General features: G+C 33.9%; 1 non-coding gene across 1 annotated transcript; it reads left to right on the forward strand.

The window, feature by feature from the left end:
- Window positions 1-9886: 9886 nt before the first annotated feature.
- LOC139860750 (small nucleolar RNA R71) lies at window positions 9887-9993 on the forward strand. The gene has a single exon (XR_011763373.1). It is a non-coding gene; the product is annotated as a small nucleolar RNA R71 (small nucleolar RNA).
- Window positions 9994-22522: the final 12529 nt, after the last annotated feature.

Genomic DNA, 22522 nt, shown 5'->3' on the forward strand with positions numbered 1-22522 from the left:
CACGGTTAGGATAAGTCTGACCACTTAGCGACCCTGTTTGATGCTGAGGTCCGTGGATTTCCTGCTGATTTTTGAGAAAACTTTTCAAGGTTTTTCCTAGACTCTACAACTGGTCTGGACGACAACTTCCTGACCTAAATCAAGAAGCGCGTGTCTTTTTCGGAAGACTTTACTTCCTTTTAATGATGGAATTGATTCATCGTGTAGCTCCATCTTTCTTTCAAATATATTACAGTAAATCGGGTGAAACTGATTAGTTTAGTCTAAAGCAAAAGCATCTTCAGTTATTTGTACAAAAATATGTGATATATGTTCAAAATAACTTGGTAAATTTTTCCCACACTTGGCTTTTATTTTCATTTCTTTGCCTTTTTATTGTCCTCTATTCCATTTTAAATGAATTCTAACATTTTGGTTTGTTTCTCAATTTATGTCCTTTCCGAGGTAACAATAATTTCGGTGTTAACACCTAGTTTTATCGTTCATAAATATGTATAAACATGATTTTGAAATCATTTAATTGAAAATTTTGAAAAATTTTACTAGAATTGGGTAGTCAGTATATAAGACTAGGGCTGTTCTTTATTATCAGAGAGCACTAGATTCTAATACAACTACTGCGTTACTAGTATTTCTAATGGTAACCAAGTGTATAAGTCAAAAATTTTTAAAATCCGAAAGAATTTAACCCCTTCCCACACTTAAGATCTTGCAATGCCCTCATTTGCAAGAAATCAGTAACAATTTAAATTATTGAGGGTGATTAGCGTAGAAAAATGATTAAATTTTACCAAAGTTTTCAAACGTATTGGCGTTTGTTTGCTGAATGATAATGGTGCACATCATTTGTTCATTCCGTCTTGTTGTTACATCACATTTGTTTTTTGTTTTGTCGTCAAAAGTACTAGCTTTTGCTGAACTTAATGCCAGTCTTTGAAAATGCGCTGTTTTACCCTGTTGTGTACAATTGACAATATACATACATACAAATATAAACATGCATGGTAATTTGAAATGGGACTTAAAATCCCACTTTCGAATCAAATATGAAATATTAGTACAAAATAAAAATATTAAACATTAAAAGTATCATAATATAATGTGTTTAAACATAAACAAACAGAAATAATAAAAATAAAAGTCATAAAAATTACCAACAGGAACTAAATCAATCTGGATAGGGGTTCCAGTTCATGCCGTCGTCCGGGTTCCATGGTTGGTGATAGGTGTACTGGTAGGCCTGGTTAGGGTCGTAGAGAGTATATGGTGGTCTAATCTCGGGCTGGTGTGGAGGATAGTAAGCGGGTCGGGTCGGGACGTAGTGATCCTGAGGTGACAGTTGGCTCATAATCTGACGCTGATGATAGTCCCATCTATCATGTTGTCGTTGCCTGGAATGCTCGTAATCATTTCGGGCTTGCCACTGCTCCATCCGTCTAAATCTCTCCGCGTTTGTCATATCTACCTCATCTACACGCTGGTAGACATCAGTCATAGCCTCCCGAATGACATCCCTAATGTCATCTGCTTCCTCCATCTCCTCATCTGAGCCTCTCTCTACCTAAGGATGACTATCTTCATAGGGTATTGCCTGGTTACGTCTACTCTTTAATACCTTAGCACCCGCATAAACCCTCAATCCTAAAAGCTCAACCTGTTTCCTACATTCTAAAAGTAGACCCCCTTGGTCCTTATCTACACCCAAATACTCTCCAATGAGAGTAACAAAAATACCTCCTCCTATTATCCCCCCTTGCTGTATTCCTTCCACCATCTTAGACAAATAAAAACCAACACAGTAAGGGATATTAACAAAGCCTCTTGGGTCTCGAATACACTTTAGGTAAAATAAATCATGTAAGGTCAATTTTTCCTTGTTGTGACCTCTCTGTGTAATCGAGTTAGCCAAAAATCTATGAATTATACAAAGCTCAGCTCTGTTAATATGTAAGTAGATATGTGTTCATGCCCGCCCAAAAACATTATAATCTGACATACGCATCCAGACGGCGTTCGCATCAAAATTCCTATCTACCCTTTCACCACGATAAATCAAATTAATACAATCGGGTAGTAGTAATTCAGCGGGCGTATATATCTGCAAAGCCCTGGCCATGTCCAGCATAGACATCCTGTACATCCTACAGCCAAGTATAAATCTAAGAAAACTTCTATCATCTAATCTATCTACATCTACATTTATTGCTATAGTACTCATCAGCTCAACACACCATTCCTTATATACAGGCCTACGAATGGTGAATAAGCGTTCCCAATCGGTAAAAGAAGAACTGCCATACCTTTGAATCAGTAGCAGTCTAACACGGTCAGCTAGTTGGGCCCTTTCCAAAGGATCCCAATCAATTACCCTAGGCACCTCTACATCTTTCGTTACTAATTTGAATTTATTACTTTGATATGCCGGGTAATCTCTCCAGCTTCTATCGAATCTCAGATTAGGATGCAATGTATGTTCAGGAATCGTTGGGTATTCTACTGGCGGATGCATCAGAACTACTATGAATTCATTAACAAACTGTAACGGATCATAATAAGGTACATGTTGATCAGGCTGATGTTGTTGTTCCTGTTGTGGTTCTTGTTCGGGTTCTGGCTCGTATTGCGGCTCATATTCTGGTTCAGGTTCCTGTTGTGGTTGTCTAGATGATGATGAAGCACCAGCAGTATCGGTTTTCTGCAAAACACATTAAACACAAAATTTGTGCATCCAAATATGCATTAGTGTTAGCAAAATAACAATTTAAATTAACCACAATAACATGTTCAATCAAAATTAAACTTATACACATTTTCACATTTTTTACAATTCTACACTTTTTCAAATAAGCACATATGAAAATGTATACAAAGTTCATAAGCATTTAACTTAAATAACATGTTAAAACAACCTTTACTTGCAATTAAACAAGTCTCAAATGGCAATTATATCAAATTAATCAAGTTCATGAATTTTGTACCTAAAAAGTCCACTTTAATCTTCAAAAATCATGTTTAGGATCAAAGTTTGGATCATTTAGCTATCTAAACATGTTACACTACTTAATTTAGCAATAATTCATGACAAAAATTGGCCATAACCTGTTTATATCAAAAAGTCCCAAATTGCTCAAGAACACAAACCCTAGATTTCTAAAAAATTTGAAGTTTTTGGCTTCAAATCATGTTAAATAGCATCAATCTAGGTTATACATGCATAATATACTAACAATTTAACTCTAATTACACTAAAAATTAACAAAATTGCATTAGGTAAAATATTGGTAATTATCACAAAAACTAGAAAATTTATGAGTTTAGGGGTGTAATTTTTTACCTTTTTGTTGAAGAATCCGAACATAGGCATGATTAGAGCAAGAAATTTGACGAATTATGGTGAAAATTTGGTGAAATTTGGTGAGGTTTTGAGAGAGTTTCGTATGTGTTTGTGTGTGTGAAGTGTGGAGACAGACTGCTCGCTGGAGCTTTTGTATCTGACCTGTTTTCCAGCTCCATGCGATCGCATGGAGTTGCAGTGCAAACCCCATGCGATCGCATGGGGTTCCGGGTACAGTACCATTTGCTTTTTTTTTTTTTTGTATTTTTATAAAACCTTATAACTTCTAAAACATTAATTAATAAAATTTTAAAAATTTGTTTCTTTTTAGGAGCGAGGGTGTTTCGGATCGTTGTCCTAAACCATCCCTCGACAAAATTTTAAAATTTGTCAATTCAAAGCGCGGTTTTAAAAGTAAAGATTTTTGAGTTTCTTTTATGTTTTTGGCATACTTTAATTCAATAAGATTAAAAATAATGATAATAAAAGTTCTCGTCCCTCCCTTGGGCAAAGCAATTTCGGTTCAACGACCTAGTCTTCAACTCACGACGAATTTTTAGAAATCAATTTTTAACTTAGCGAAATAAAGTAAATTTTTGTTTTTAAATTCACACCAAACTTAAATTTAAAATGCATAAAATTAATAATTCATATTAAAAATTCACACCAAACTTTAAATTATATTTTTGTTTTTATACATACAAACGTATATTAAAAATATTAATTTTTCAAATATTTACAATTTTAAATATATTGATTTTTTTAAAAGAAGTTTACAATATTAATTTAATATTAATTTTAAAAACAAAGTAAAAATAAAATTAAAAATCTTTTTAGTCTTTTATCCCACTTTAATCAATCAAATATTATCAAAAATATGCGCCCCTCTTTTCGGTAAAGTAATTTCGGTTCCATAACCTAGTTTAACTCATGACGAATTTTTGAAATATTTTGATTTGATTGATTAAAGATATTTATACCTTAAGAATAAACGGTAAATTTCGCAGTGATGTAATAAATTTTTGTATGATATCAATAATTTCGGTCGCAAAACCTAATTTTATTGAATACCAATTTAATACTTTATAGCGAACGATTTAGCGTTTATTATCAAAAGGTTCAAAGCAATAAAATAAAAATAAAAAATGTACATACTTACCTGTGAAATGGAATTCTCAATGACCTGTTTTAGCCCACTCATAAGATAGTCGGACTAATTGGTTTTCCATAGCTACATAGGCGTAACCTCGAGCATTCAACGTTTTTTCTTCGAAACATATGAACGGTCCATCTCTGCATAAAGTAACAAATTCGGTATTGGAATATGTCTGATTCGTCGAGCATTTTCCTTCGTGTGACCATTTTTCGCATTTGTGACATCTTTCAAGGTGTCGTGCTCTTCTTTTCGCTGCGGATTTTGATTTTCCTTTACCAAAATGTAACTTATTATTTTCGTTCCTGGATTCTTTTCTTACTCCGTCCAATTTACCTCTGATTAATGATACCAATTCACTTAGAAGGGTGTCATTATTACGTTTAGTGATCAAAGCATGTAGCATTAGACCATGGTTTAATTCACAGGAAGTCTTCATCTCGTAAAACCATAAAAAAATAAAAATTCAGAATGGGGGAAGAAGGCTAGTTCTTTAGGGTCTGCTAGGGAAAGACCATTCGGGTTTCATTCTCGGAAACTACACGAAAACAGAATATCTAACTCTAACAGAAATACATATTATCCTTTAAAGATTCAAACCTCCCCACACTTAGTTAGCTGTGGTGTTGAAATTGTGATTAACTTCGTTGTCAACTTCCATCGGACTATCTATGTAATGTTTAACTCTGTGACCATTAACTTTAAATTCAATCCCATTTGAATTTATTAATTCTACTGTTCCGTATGGGAAAACTCTTTTGACTATGAATGGTCCAGACCATCTTGATTTCAATTTTCCAGGAAATAGCTTGAATCGTGAATTGAAAGAAAGAACTCTGTCTCCTTAAATTCTTTTGAACTTCTGATTCTTTTATCATGCCATTTCTTCGTTCTTTCCTTATAGATTAACGAATTTTCGTATGCTTCATGTCTTAATTCTTCTAATTCGTTTAGTTGACTTAATCGTAGACGTCCGGCTTCATGTAAATCAAGATTACATGTCTTCAAAGCCCAAAATGCTTTGTGTTCAATTTCTACTGGAAGATGACATGCTTTTTCGTAAACGAGTTTAAAAAGTGTGGTACCAATTGGAGTTTTGTAGGCTGTTCTAAAAGCCCAGAGTGCATCCTCCAATTTAATGGACCATTCCTTCGGATTTAATCCTACAGTTTTTTCTAGAATACGTTTTAAAGCTCGGTTGGTATTTTCAACTTGTCCACTTGTTTGTGGATGATATGCAGTGGAGATTTTATGAGTTACTCCATATCTTTTGAGAACGTTCGCAAGTTGATTATTACAGAAATGAGTACCCCGATCACTTATTAAAGCTTTCGGTGTTCCAAACCTAGCAAAAAGACGTTTTAAAAAGTTGACTACAACTCGTGCATCGTTAGTTGGGAGAGCTTGTGCTTCCGCCCATTTAGATACATAATCAATGGCAACGAGAATGTAGAGATTATTATGAGATTTTGGAAATGGACCCATAAAGTCAATACCCCAAATGTCAAATACTTCACATACTTGAATGAAATTTTGTGGCATTTCATCACGTTGACTTATTTTTCTGGCCCTTTGACAAGCATCACAGGATTTACAAAGAAGGTGTGCGTCTTTGAAAATTGTAGGCCAATAGAATCCAGCATCGTAAACTTTTCTTGCTGTGAGTTGAGGCCCATAATGCCCTCCTGTTGGTCCTGTGTGACAATGGTTTAAGATTTGACAAGCTTCATATCCGAATACACATCGGCGTATTATTCCATCGGGACAACTTTTAAACAAATATGGATCTTCCCAGAAATAGTATTTTATATCACTAAAGAATTTCTTTCGTTTTTGGTATGACAATCCTTTTTCAAGGAATCCACATACTAAGTAGTTTGCATAGTCTGCAAACCATGGAATTTCATTATAATCTATCTTCAATAGATATTCATCAAGAAAGTTGTCTTGTATGGCCGATTCATTTAGAACTTCTAATTCAGGATTTTCAAGAAGAGAAAGATGATCAGCGGCGAGATTTTCTGCTCCCTTTTTATCTCGGATTTCAATATCAAACTCTTGTAAGAGTAAGATCCAACGGATTAATCGTGGCTTGGCATCTTGTTTTGAAAATAGGTATCTAAGAGCAGAATGGTCGGTATAGACCACCGTTTTAGCTAGAACGAGATATGAACGAAATTTGTCGAAAGCAAAGACAATAGCAAGGAGTTCTTTTTCAGTAGTTGTGTAATTTGTTTGTACTCCTTATAACGTCTTACTAGCATAATAAATAGGTTGAAATCTTTTTTCAATCCTTTGTCCTAAAACGGCTCCCATTGCAAAAATCACTTGCATCGCACATAAGTTCAAACGGTAGATTCCAATTTGGAGTTATCATGATCGGCGCATTAGTGACTTTTTCTTTAAGTATATTAAAAGATTTGATGCATTCATCTGAAAAGATAAATGGAGCATCCTTTTCTAGGAGTTTATTCATAGGAGTAGCAATTTTAGAAAAATCTTTTATGAAACGTCGGTAAAAACTGGCATGCCCTAGAAAACTCCTAACTCCTCTAACATTTGTGGGATGTGAAAGTTTAGCAATTACATCTACTTTAGCTCTATCCACTTCAATTCCTTCCTTTGAAATTTTATGACCAAGAACGATGTCTTCTTTAATCATGAAATGGCATTTCTCCCAATTAAGAACTAGATTTGATTGTTCGCATCTAATAAGCATTCGTTCAAGATTAACTAGACATGATTCAAAAGTATCACCGAAGACTGAAAAGTCATCCATGAAAACTTCCATGCATTCTTCTATCATGTCGTGAAAAATCGCCATCATGCACCTTTGAAAGGTTGCAGTGGCATTGCAAAGTCCAAATGGTATGCGTTTGTAAGCAAAAGTACCATAAGGGCACGTGAATGTGGTTTTATCTTGGTCCTCGGGTGCTATTGAAATTTGAAAATATCCGGAAAAACCATCAAGAAAACAATAGTAAGTATTTCCGGCTAATCTTTCCAACATTTGATCAATGAAAGGTAAGGGAAAGTGATCTTTTCTGGTGGCGTCATTTAATTTTCTATAATCTATAGAAATACGCCATCCTGTTACAGTCCTAGTAGGAATAAGCTCATTTTTCTCATTTGTGATGACAGTCATGCCACCCTTCTTAGGCACGCATTGAACTGAGCTTACCCATGGACTATCAGAAATTGGATAAATTAAACCTGCATCAAGGAGTTTAATTATTTCTTTTTTAACAACATCTTGCATATTAGGATTTAGTCTTTGTTGGCGTTGCACATACGTTTTATGACCTTCTTCCATAAGGATTTTATGTGTACAATACGAAGGACTTATTCCTTTAATATCATGAATTTTCCATGCAATAGCTGGTTTATGAGCTTTTAACATAAAAATGAGTTGAGATTTTTCATTTTCAGTAAGAGAAGACGATATTATTACAGGTAATTCAGATTCACCATGTAAATAAGCATATTCCAAATGGTTTGGAAGTGGCTTTAACTCTAATGTCGGTGGTTCTTCTATCGATGATTTATATCGATATCTGTCTTCTTCTTTTAGCATTTGAATTTCTTCTGTTGTTAGTTCATATCCATTAGCCATAAGTGTAGCTAACATTTCTGTTTCATCAATTGGTTCAGTTCCTTCTCCTAAAGAACATTCTCCTGTTCCTTGTAATTCTGGAAATTCTTCTAACAATTCTGCATGTGATTCTATAGTTTGAATATAATAACATGTATCACTTGCAGATTGCTGTTGTTGCATTGCTCTATCAACTGAAAAGGTAACACTCTCGTCCTCTATACTTAGGGTCAGTTTCTTACCAAACACGTCTATTATTGCTTTAGCCGTGTTTAAGAATGGTCTTCCTAATATGAGAGGAACTCGAGAATCTTCTTCCATGTCCAGAATAACAAAATCTACTGAAAATACTAAAGTACCAACTTTAACTAGCATGTTTTCCATTATCCCTCTAGGATATTTTACTGATCGATCGGCTAGTTGTATACTTATTCGTGTTGGTTTCAATTCTCCAAGGTCTAGTTTAGCGTATAGTGAATACGGCATTAGATTTATACTAGCACCTAAATCTGCCAATGCTTCTATTGAACTAAGACTACCCAGAAAACATGGAATTGTGAAACTTCCTGGATCTGATAATTTTTCTGGTATCTTATTCAACAGCACTGCAGAACAATTAGTATTCATAGTAATAGCCGAGAGTTCTTCCATTTTCTTTCTATTTGTGATTAATTCTTTCAGAAATTTAGCATATCTAGGCATTCCTGAAATCACATCAATGAAAGGAAGATTTACATTTATCTGTTTAAACATATCCAAGAATTTGGATTGTTCGGCTTCAAGTCTCTCTTTTCTCATTTTACTCGGGTAAGGAAGTGGTGGTTGGTATGGTTTAACATAAGGTTTAGCCTTAACTGTGTTATCTTCATTAACCTTTTCAACTACCGGTTCTTTTTCCTTATCTTGTTCAGACTGTGGTTCTTGTGGAGTAGGAATAGCTTCATCAGAAATTACAGGTATTTCAGGTGGTTTAAGTGTAATACCACTTCTTGTGGTAATGGCTTTAGCTATTTCATTCCGGGGGTTAGCATTTGTATCACTAGGTAGACTTCCCGGTTTTCTTTCACCTATTAACCTTGCTAGGTTACTTACTTCTTGTTCCAGATTTTGAATAGAAGCTTGTTGATTTCTAAATGCTTGAGCATTTTGTTCATTGATTTGTTTCTGAGATGTGAAAAACTGTGTTTGAGATTCAACTAGCTTCGACATCATATCTTCTAAATTTGGATTTTTATCATCGGTTTGTGGTGGTTTATTTTGAAAAACAGGTATTTGTTGGTTGTAAGTATTATTGGATACTTGCTGATTACTAGGACCTTGTTGGTTGTTGTATGGAACATTTCGGTTATAATTCTGATTTTGATTGTAGATTGGTCTTGGCGGTTGATAATTATTCTGATAATTATTTCTAGGCCTTTGGTTTATGTATGAAATATTCTCTCTTTGTTCCATTGTTAGTTCAATACTGAGACAATCTTTTGTCAAATGTGATCCTCCACACTGCTCACAACTAATTTGTATTGAGTGAATATCCTTAGTCATCTTTTCCATTCGTCTCTCGACAGCATCTATCTTTGCTGAAATGGAATCAAAGTCATGGTTAGAATCAGCTCTAGCTGCTTTAGATGATCTAACGATATCTTTTTCTTGGTGCCACTCATGTGAGTAGGAAGCAGTGTTATCAATAATTTTATAAGCGTCAGTTGCTGTTTTCTTCATAATGGAACCACCAGCTGCTATATCGATGTCTTTTCTTGTAGTGATGTCGCATCCTTGGTAGAATATTTGTACTATTTGACAAGTGTCTAAACCATGTTGTGGACATCCTCTCAATAACTTTCCAAATCTTGTCCATGCTTCATATGAAGTTTCATTTGGCTTTTGTGTGAACGTAACAATTTCTCCTTGAAGTCTTACGGCTTTAGATGCCGGAAAGAATTGTTTAAGAAATTTTTCAACTAAAACGTCCCATGTATCAATCGCCCCTTCAGGTAACGATTCTAACCAATCTTTGGCTTCTCCCTTTAAAGTCCAGGGAAATAACATGAGATATATCTGTTCATCCTCAACTTCTCGAATTTTAAATAGTGTGCAGATCCTATTAAATGTACGAAGATGTTCATTTGGATCTTCCTTCGGTGCACCACTAAATTGGCATTGATTAGTCACCATGTATAGAATTTGTCTTTTGATTTCATAATCTGGTGCATTAATGTCAGGTTGAGTAATTGCGTGACCTTGGCCAGTGCGTTTAGCTCGCATTCGGTCTTCCATACTTAGAGGTTCCAGATTCTCCATAATTGAATTTGTTGAATCGGAATCACTAGAGGATTCTGATTTAATGGTTGGTTCCTCGACAATCTCTGTTTGAATGATTGGTGGTTCTGGAGGAAAGATTAGTGGTTCAGGATCTCTGAATTGTCCCTGAATATCCTCCGGATTCTCAATTGTGAGGTCGGGTTCAAAAAATGGATTATCGAAAATTTGAATTGGAGTACTTGGTTAACTGGATGACGATTCTAAAAAAAATCAACAGCGACAATACTTGCTAGATGTCTTGATCGAGTTACAGGTGGTGAACGTACAAAAGGTGGTGAACGTTTTGCTCGGTGCATTCACTGAATATCCTATTAGTTATAAAAAATAAAAATTATATAAGTTATCAAATTAATAGACTTTTCTGCTTTTGCCCATGTTTCGAATAGCCAATAGATGCAGCAGGGAGCCAGAACCCTTTAAATCGGAAGCTCACAACTCAGCCACTAACAAATCCAACTATTACTACGAAGCAGAAAATTGGATGTCTATCAATTTAACCGCTTAAAATAATTTTTCGTTGAAATTTAAAGAAATTTTAGATAAGAAATAGAAAAAATCTAAGTCCTAAAAACTAGATCGGTGAGAAATAAGAAAGAAAAAGAGCGCTTCGAAAAACGTCGAAAAATAAATGGTCGAAAAATAATAATAAAAACGTAGCGCGTTGAAACTTAAAAAGGAACTAAAAACTAAGAATTAAAAGTTGCGTCTAAAAATATTAAAGCTTAAAAGAAAAACTATATCCCAAAACGGCAATAACTTAAAAAGGTATTAAAATATAAAAATGGCGTCGCAAAATTCTAAAGCACCTAAATCTTAGTCTAAAGAAAAAGCACTTAAGAGATTTTATGCCAAAGCCTAAAAATATAGAAATAAAAATAACTATGGCAAATACTATGACTTAAAACTAAATACGAGCAGGAAAAAAAAACAAATATTACGCTAAAAACAAATAAAAAGATACAAAATATAAAAATAAACTTAAAATTGTAAAAAGTACAATTTTTATAAAAATATTATTTTTATATTATTTATTTTATAAAACTATTAATTTTATAATTTATTTAAACTAATTTAACTTAATAATACAAATTAAATAAAAACTAAACTAAATAATTAAATAACTAAACCCTAATTAGGGTTATAATAATAATAATAATTAATAATAATACTCTGTAATGATTGCTGTTGGAGTCAACTGTGGCGTGTCAGAGACCCTCATGCGATCGCATGAAATTTTGCCTTCGGGGTCATGCGATCGCATGAGCTAGGGTTTCAGGCCAGTATATGGGCTGCTACAATGATCGGGCCGAGACTTTTATATTTTTTTTTCTGTTTTCTGATTTAGATATTTATATAATATATTTATATAAATTAAATAAAACTTATATTTTTACAAAATAAAGATAAAGAAACTTTATAGAACTTATATATTTTACAAACTCTTAAAAATACTTAAATTTTCTTTTTTTCTTTTTATATTTTTATATTTTTAAAATTAAAAACGTATATTTTTACAACAAAATAACTAAAACTTACTAAAAATCTTTTTTTTTCTATATATAGCGTTGTGCTTCCGGCGTTTATGTGTTCCCCAGCAGCGGCGCCAAAAATACTTGATCTTATGCGAGGGGTATATGAAATAGTATTATTTTTATAACGAAATACTATTAAATACGATACAATTTTACACAAGATATTTATTTATTTATAGAATGGATATACCTAAACCTTGCTACAACACTTATAGGCAGTGTACCTTATCGTACAGTAGTGTAGTTTTTAGTAAGTCCGGTTCGTTCCACATGGATCTCTAAAACAAGCTTAACGCTATATTTTTAAAAACTATATTTGTAAAAATACAAAAATATATATAAGTAGTATTATTGTTATAAAAAGGGGTTTTTTACCGTTTAATGACCGGTTTGTCGATTTTAAAACTTTAGTCGCAGTTAAAACCTAATGTAAAATATTAATTATATAAAAGACTTAATTTAAAACGTAAAGTAATTAACGATAATGAAATTGCGATAAATAAAAGTGCGATAAAATAAAATTGCGATAATTAAAGAGTACGATAATTAAAAGTGCAATTAAATACAATGACAATAAATAAAAGTGCGATAATTAAAAGTGCCATTAAATATTAAATAAAATGAATTATGCTTATTTAAACTTCCGTAATCATGATGTTTGAGATGTTGATTTTAGTTTATTCCCATGGGTTAATTGTCCTTTGTCCTGGATTATTCAATATGTCCGTCTGGTTTTTGTCCATAACAGTCCATCAGTCATAAATATAAAGTGCGAGTGTCCTCGTCAAATTATCCTTATACTCGAAGTCAAATATTCCAAATAATTGGGGACTTAAACTGTAACAAGGTCTTAATACTTTGTTTAATAATTACACCAGGATATCGACTGTGTGTAACCCAAGGTTTTAATACTTTGTTAACAATTACGCCAAGTGTCCTTGTACATAATTCACCCCTGTTTTAATAAGTCCATTAACTATTAATCCATTCTCGTGTCCGGTTAAATGAACGATTATTCGTACATATAAATATCCCGCCCATCGTGTCTGATCGAGTGTATATGGTTATTTATAGGTACGTCCAATTGTAAATTTTTATATTAAAATTAACAAACTATCATTTAGTTAAACAAATATAAAGCTCATTAATAGCTCATAGTCTAATTTCCACAAGTGTCGTTCTTTTGTCCAAATCCCAACTATGGTACAAAGCCCAATTACCCAATTTTAAATATTTTAGCCCAACATCATGATTACTTCGTCTTAAATAAGCATAATAATAACTTAGCTACGAGACATTAAATTAAAAATAACATTAATCATAACTTACAGTGATTAAAAATAGCGTAGCGTTACACGGACAGAATTTCGACTTACACCCTTACAACATTCGCTAACATACCCTTATTATTGGAATTTAAAATTAAAATTATAATATAAATATATATATATATATATATATATATATATATATATATATATATATATATATATATATATATATATATATATATATATATATATATATATATATACGTGATAGATAGAGAGATGGAGAAAAGATGGATATATCGTTCACCAAACTGCGAATTTATAGGCATGTGGCCAACTTTTCTTTGCCATGCGGTCGCATGGCTTTTACTCTTCTAGGCCATGCGATCGCATGGCCAGCTGGTGAAGTTCACATGCCTTTGTTTTCATTCTGCCGACGGTTTATATTATAATATATAATATATAAATAATTTATATAATTATTTAAATATTATATTTTATTCTTGTGCATAGTAGACTTGTAATTTTTAGTCCGTTGCGTCGAGCGTTGAGAGTTGACTTTGGTCCCGGTTCCGGATTTTCAAACGTCCTTGCGTACAATTTAATATCTTGTACTTTACGTTTCGCGTCTTGTACTCTTGTAATTTTGAGACGTTTCTCATCAATAATTGGAACCACTTTGATTGTACTTTGTACTTTTGAGCTTTTTGGTCGTTTGCGTCTTCAATTCGTCGAATCTATCTTTTGTCTTCACCTTTTATTATTTAAATGAATATCACTTGTAAATAGAACAATTGCAACTAAAAGCTTGTCTTTCTTGAGGGATAATGCTATGAAATATATGTTCGTTTTTAGCATTATCAGGGATTAATACTTGTTCAAGGTGAAGACAAGTTAATCTAAGTTAGAGGTAATCTTTCAAATGGATAGAAGGATTAGGTTTGTTATCTAAATATGCTTTAGTGTTAGCAAAATAACAAATTAACATAATTACAATAACATGTTAAATCAAAATTAAACTTATACACATTTTCACAATTTTAACAATTCTACACTTTTTTCAAATAAGCATATATGAAAATGTATACAAAGTTCATAAGCATTTAACTCAAATAACATGTCAAAATAGTCATTACTAGCAATTAAACAAGTCTCAAATGGCAATTATATCAAATTTATCAAGTTCATGAATTTTAGATTTAAAAAGTCTACTTTAATCTCCAAAAATCATGTTTAGGATCAAAGTTTGGATCATTTAACTACCTAAACATGTTACACTACTTAATTTAGCAATAATTCAAGACAAAAATCGGCCATAACCTGTTTATATCAAAAAGCCCCAAATTGCTCAAGAACACAAACCCTAGATTTCTAAAAATTTTGAAGTTTTTGGCTTCAAATCATATTAAATAGCATCAATCTAGGTTATACATGCATAAAATACTAACAATTTAACTCTAATTACACTAGAAATTAACAAAATCAAATTAGGTAAATTATAGCTCAAGAACACTAAAAATCAAATTTAAAGAGGTTTAGGAGTGAAATTGTTACGCTTTTTGATAAACTCCTTATCAATTTCATGTTTAGAGCGGATTGTAGCAAGAAATTTGGTAAATTTTGGTGAAAAAATGATGAAATTTGAGAGGGTTTTGGGAGAGTTTTCGTGTATTGTGTCTGTTGTGGTGTAACGACCCGCACTTTTTCGATCGTTCTATACTTATAAGATTAATATTTACATAAATTAAACCTTACCAACATGATAAGCAATCCAAATTGTCGAGACTTATGTTTTTCGAAAAGAGTTTTACACAACGTTTGACCGTCTAGTTTGACCGATGATATCACGAACTATACAATATATGATAATTATACGTTTGTGTATATATATGTATATATACATATTTAACATGACCTAAGAATGTTTTAATATCTCATTTTGTATTAATAACAATAAGTTATAAGTATATTTTGAAACTACTAACTTAAATTTTCAAAACGATAACCATACGTAACGTTATTTGACTTAAATACTTATGACCTATAATGTTTATACATATATCGTATAAGTAATGTATTTAATCACTTTTAAAGACTTAAATACATAAAACAATATAAGTATATTTACAAAAGATAGCTATATTTGAATCCTCGTTCCGTTTTCTCAAAGATTTCTATACGTATACCTAGGGTATATGTACCCGTATCATACGCAGCTTCTAGATGTATTTACTATTGGTATATACCAATAAAAATCTGCTCCTTAGCAGCCTTAAATGATTAAGAAACATGTGGAACCAACCATTTGTCAAGTAGCATGAATTATTTAGCAAGAAAACAAAGTTAGGTATCTTTTTTTCCTTTATAACCTAAAAACGTTTTTATGCATGCACACCATTTCTTCACCCCATTTTCTCATACTTACACTTCCATTTCTCTCTCAAAATACTCTTAACTTCATACTTGATCATCTCCAAGCATTTTCCCCATCATTTAGCTTCAAAAACAACACTTAAACCTCATAAGAAAACCTTACAAAAACACTTCAAGAAATCCTTCCAAGAACACCAACTTACTTCCAATCTTTCATCCACTTCCATCACCCTTTTGGTTCTAGGTTCTTACTCCTCTTTTACAACAACCTTGTCCAAGGAACTTGAGGTAGAATCTATGTTCATAACCTTATTCGATTCATATATATATAGCTATCTTATTTTGTGGTATAAAATTTTAACAACAAGAACATAGTTTGAATGTTTTCAAACTTGTTTGCAAACTAAATAGATCCTTCTAACTTAACTTTTAAAATACTCCAAGACCTGTAATATAACTTAAATATATGCTAATTTAACAAGGTATAACTTGGTTTTTCAAAGATTATCTTAAAAACTGTTTTTACGACGTCGGAGTGCCACCGGGGACTGTTTTGGGTTGGATAATTAAAAACCATCTTAAACTTTGAATTGGAAGTTTATCTTCTGGAAAAATGATTTTTAATATGAATATGATAACACATAAAAATTTCATGATTTAATTCAAAGTATAAGTATTTTTAGAAAAATAATCATTTAAGGTTGTTTACATGATGGAAAATGATTAACTTCATAAGTTTCACTAAAGTTTGACCTATGCCGTGTGATTTTGAATACAAACTAAGGTATTTACAGTTCATAGTCTTAAAGAGGGACTCGATCCAAGGAGATGGCAAGTTGAATCAACGAAAACGGAGTTGTAACGAAGAAACTATGACCGAAACAAAATCGGATATCCAAGACTAGTTTAGCCACGAAAATAATTGGGAAAAATTAAATAAATCACATCTTTTTAAGTTAACATGATATTTTATATATATGTACTTATAATTCAATTTTATATGGTTCAGGATCACCCGTAAACAACACGAGAAGATTAATCATAAGATCCCATGATTGTACGCAACACGTCATTTGACAACACCGGTACTTTATGTACGCAACACGTCATTTGACAACACCGGTACCGTGGGTCAAGATTAATCTCGACCAATACATATACGATGGGGTTTTATTTATTTCATTGCGGGTATATTAAACATCTACAAATGAACCATTAAAATTGAATTATTAACAACGAACTGCTAACTACGGACTAAGGAATTATTCAAAGTATTAAAAGTATAACAAGTATATATATGTGACGTTTGTTTAAAAAGAAAAGGTATTGATATATTATATATGGATAGGTTCGTGATATCAACCGGAGACCAAGTCAAATTATATATATATCTTCAAGACGAAAGTGAGTATATAGTCCCACTTTTAAGCTCTAAATATTTCGGGATGAGAATACATGTATTTTATGTTTTACGTTATGGACACAAGTAACTGAAAAATATATTCTACGTTGAGTTGTACCACTGGCATACTTCCCTGTAGCTTGGTAACTGTTATTTACAGCGGTATTGTAAACGCGAATCCTGTTGATAGATCTATCGGGCCTGACAACCCCAACCGGACTGGACGACCAGTATTCAACGGTTGCACAGTACTTCGTTTCGTGACTACACTTGGTACGGTGTAGTAAGATTTCATAATAAAGGGAATATGCGACGTGATTAAATGTTAAGTATGGTTACCAAGTGCTCAACCACTTAGAATATTTTTATTAAACTGTTTATATACGAAATCTTGTGGTCTATATATATATATTGCTGCCGGCATTAAACCTATATCTCACCAACTTTATGTTGACCTTTTAAAACATGTCTATTCTCAGGTGATTACTAAAGCTTCCGCTGCATTATGTTGAATTTGAGCAGGATCTTGCGTACGCATATTTGTGTCAAAAATAAAACTGCATACCCAAGGATTTGTGTTGTAAAATATGCTCGAAATCGTGTTGTTATCATTATATGTAAAGTTTGTAAGTCGAAGATTATCGCTAAACGATAATCATCTTTTTATTGTCTAAAGCTTGTAACAAAAATAATGGTTATGGTTTGTAATGTATAATATATGCAGTTTCTCTTTTAAAAATGTCGCATATAGAGGTCAATACCTCGCAATGAAATCATACGTTATCTAACACGTTCTTATGGTTAAGGACGGGTTATGACATGTGGTATCAGAGCGGTGGTCTTAGCGAACCAGGTTTGCATTAGTGTGTCTAACTGATAAGTCGTTAGGATACATTAGTAAGTCTGGACTTTGACCGGGTCTGATTTAAAAACCATTGCTTATCATTGTTGGTTAAAATTTATATGTAAATATTATGTAGTACTAATGGGTTAGTTGTTGTGTGATAGATGTCGGGCTCAAAACTTGTCATCACGTTCAGCGACTCCGAACCAGAATCTTCAGATGGTGTTCCAATCATTAACCTATCCGATGACGAAAATAATATCTTTGGGGAAGACTCACAAATTCCGGATGAACCGACTATAGAGAACCCGGAAAGTGAACCCGAGGAGGAAAGTGAACCCGAGGAGGAAAGTGAACCCGAGGAGGAAAGTGAACCCGAGGAGGAAAGTGAACCCGAGGAAGAAATACAGGAAATTACAAAAGACGAGTTCGAACTAGGAAAGAAACGAAAGGCTAATGAATTAGAAAATTCAAATCCCGAGTTTAGTAAGGATGATGTGGCACCAACTCCACTAGACACTACCACCCCTATTCCCGCTATTCCTATTCGTTCTATCCCGGCATCCAGTTCTTCAGTCCCACAGCCAAAATATAGGCAGACAGCCAGGATAAGCGTTAAGCAATTCTTTGAACCTAAACGTCCTAGAAAATAGACCAAACGATGCGCTGCCGTATTAAACCATGGGATCATATAATGTTTTGTATAATATTATTAGTGTGGTTTGCTTAATGTTCGATGTAAGATAAGCATATGTAAAATAGTGAAGTGTGAAATGCAATAATTTTCCATGGTTAAGTATTATTTAGATGGTAGTAATTGATTCTGTACTAAGCTATTAAGTATGGACATTAACGGGTAGGTACTACCCTAGATATAATTATAAAACGCTAATAAGAAGAAAAGGCTTTTATAATAATACCTGGTTCATATTATTAATAAGCTATAATGTACTGTAAATATACACTACATCTATAATATTCCATGTGAATAATTATTTTCTTTTCATTCTTATAGAAGAATATGGCGCGATTGAACCGAATGACGGAACAAGAAATCCAGGAACTCATCAATCAACGAGTGAACGACAGAATGTTATGGGTCGAGGCTGCAAGAGGTGCTGCAGTTAACCCAAATCCTCGTGTGGGGTGCACTTACAAAACTTTTCAAGCTTGCAAGCCCTCATCATTCAGTGGAACAGAAGGACCGATCGGTTTAACCCGATGGATAGAAAAGATGGAGACTGTGTTTAAAATCAGTGGTTGTGTTGAAAAGGACATGACCAAGTATGCATCATGCACTTTACAAGATAGTGCACTCACGTGGTGGAAAAATTATGTGAAGGCTGTAGGAGGAGATGTAGCTTATGATACTCCATGGGAAGAATTCAAAACAATGTTAATCAACGAATATTGTCCAAGGAACGAGGTTAGGAAGTTGGAAGATGAATTACGAAGTCTGAAGGTTGTTGGTACTGAAATCACCAACTATAATCAGCGATTCATGGAATTAGTTTTGCTATGTCCTGAATTGGTTCCAACCGAAGAACGGAAGATTGAAATGTACAAAGATGGTTTGCCCAAAAAGGTCAAGGCAAACGTTACAGCATCGAAACCTAAGACAATTCATGAAGCTATAACCATGGCAAACGAGCTAATGGATCAGGTCATCATGGATAAGAAAGTATCCAATACTGATGTGAAGGTATCAGGTAACAAAAGAAAGTGGAATGGGAATTATGATCGAGGTAACCAACAACAATCTTTTAAGAAACAAGAAAACACGCAAGGTGCGGGTAGTGGTTTAAGCTTTGGTTATAAAGGACAAAATCCTTTATGCAACCGATGCCACAAACATCACTCTGGTTACTGTAATGTGGTATGCAACAAATGTAATCGAAAGGGTCATCTTGCTGAAGATTGTAGGGCTCTCGTTACAAATACAAATGGTACCAAGACTCTTGCCACCAATGCAAATAGAACTGCTTTGGCTACCATTACTTGTTTTGGGTGTGGAAAACAAGGTCACTATAAGAGCCAGTGCCCGAATCCAGAGAAGAATATCGGACCTGCACGTGGGAGAGCATTTGTTATTAATGCTAGAGAGGCATGTGAAGACCCGGAGCTTGTTACGGGTACGTTTACCATTAATAACTTATCCGCATCTATTATATTTGATACTGGTGCTGATAGAAGTTACGTGTGTAGAGACTTTCACGCTAAATTGAATTGTTCATCATTACCTCTAGATGCTAAGTACATGATTGAGTTAGCTAATGGTAAACTAATTAAAGCCGATAAAATTTGCCGTGATTGTAAAATAAATTTAGCCGGAGAAACATTTAAGATTGATTTGATACCCGTAGAATTAGGAAGTTTTGATGTAATAGTCGGCATGGACTGGATGTCCAAAATAGGAGCCGAAGTTGTGTGCGCCAAGAAGGCAATTCGCATTCCTCGTAAGAATAAAACGCCAGTAATGATTTATGGAGAGAAGGGTAACTCAAAGCTAAAACTCATTAGTTATTTGAAAGCTCAAAAGTGCTTGAAGAAAGGGTGCTATGCTATCTTAGCACATGTTAATAAAGTCGAAAAGAAAGAAAAAGAGAAGTGCATCAATGACGTGCCTGTGGCAAGAGATTTTCCTGAAGTATTTCCGGAAGAGTTGCCAGGATTACCTCCATTTAGATCTGTAGAATTTCAAATAGATCTTGTACCAGGAGCTGCACCGGTTGCCCGTGCTCCATATAGACTTGCACCGTCCGAGTTAAAAGAACTTCAGAGTCAGTTAAAAGAATTACTGGATCGTGGATTCATACGACCAAGTACTTCACCGTGGGGAGCTCCAATTTTATTCGTCAAGAAGAAAGACGGATCTTTCCGAATGTGTATAGATTATCGTGAATTAAATAAGTTAACTATCAAGAATCGGTATCCACTACCGAGAATTGACGACTTATTTGATCAACTCCAAGGATCATGTGTGTACTCGAAAATTGACCTAAGATCGGGCTATCATCAATTACGTGTCAAAGAAGAAGATATACCGAAAACTGCTTTTCGGACACTCTACGGTCATTACGAATTTTTGGTTATGCCGTATGGATTGAAGAATGCGCCAGCTGTATTCATGGACCTCATGAATCGAGTTTGTAGTCCATATTTAGATAAGTTTGTTATCATTTTCATTGATGATATTCTTATCTATTCCAAGAGTGAGCAAGAGCATGAGCAGCATGTAAGGTTGATATTAGAGTTGTTAAGAAAAGAACAGCTATATGCTAAATTTTCTAAATGTGCTTTCTGGTTGAAAGAAGTGCAATTTCTTGGCCACGTTGTTAGTAGCAAAGGAATTCAGGTTGATCCAGCAAAAATTGAAGCCATTGAAAAATGGGAGACTCCTAAGACACCAACGCAGATACGCCAATTTTTGGGTTTAGCCGGTTATTATAGAAGGTTTATTCAAGATTTTTCCCGAATAGCTAAGCCGTTGACAGCATTAACGCAAAAAGGGAAGAAATACGAATGGACCTCGGAGCAGGAGAACGCATTTCAATTACTGAAGAAGAAGTTAACTACGGCGCCTATTTTATCGTTACCTGAAGGGAACGATGATTTTGAAATATATTGTGACGCTTGGCGACAAGGTTTTGGTTGTGTTCTTATGCAACGAAAGAAAGTTATTGCATACGCATCTGGACAAATTGAAGATTCACGAGCGGAATTATACGACGCATGATCTAGAACTGGGAGCAGTCGTGTTTGCGTTAAAGATATGGAGACACTACTTATATGGGGTTAGATGCACTGTGTTTACTGATCATAAAAGTCTTCAACATATTTTCGATCAGAAACAGCTGAACATGAGGCAACGTAGGTGGGTCGAGCTGATAAACGACTACGATTGTGAGATTCGCTATCATCCCGGGAAAGCGAATGTAGTGGCTGACGCATTAAGCAGAAAGGAACGAGAACCAATTCGAGTACGAGCGATGAACATAAAAATTCGCATGAATCTCAACTCACAAATCAAAGAAGTTCAACGAGAAGCACTTACTAAAGAAAATATAGGAAATGAAATAATGAAGAAGTATGAGAAGCAACTCGTTATGCGGGAAGATGGAATTCGATATTTTGCAAATCGTATTTGGGTACCGAAGTTGGGTGGATTAAGGAAGTTGATATTGAACGAGGCACATAAGACAAGATATTCGATACATCCTGGAGTTGGAAAGATGTACCAAGATCTTAAGACGCATTATTGGTGGCCTAATTTGAAGATAGACGTTGCAACATATGTTGGGGAATGTTTAACTTGTTCCAAAGTCAAAGCAGAACACCAGAAGCCGTCAGGGTTACTTCAACAACCAGAAATTCCAGAATGGAAATGGGACGGTATTACCATGGATTTCATCACGAAGTTACCAAAGACTGCCTGGGGATACGACACCATTTGGGTAATTGTTGATCGTCTTACCAAATCTGCACATTTCTTGCCTATAAAGGAAACAGATAGAATGGAGAAATTATTACGATTATATATAAAGGAAATAGTTTCAAGGCATGGAATACCTATTTCCATTATATCTGATCGTGATAGTAGATTTACCTCAAAGTTCTGGCAATCACTACAGGAGGCACTAGGAACTCGTTTGGATATGAGTACCGCATATCATCCGCAAACAGACGGGCAGAGTGAAAGAAC

This window comes from Rutidosis leptorrhynchoides, chromosome 7 (assembly GCF_046630445.1).
Source record: "Rutidosis leptorrhynchoides isolate AG116_Rl617_1_P2 chromosome 7, CSIRO_AGI_Rlap_v1, whole genome shotgun sequence".
Classification (NCBI taxonomy): domain Eukaryota; kingdom Viridiplantae; phylum Streptophyta; class Magnoliopsida; order Asterales; family Asteraceae; genus Rutidosis; species Rutidosis leptorrhynchoides.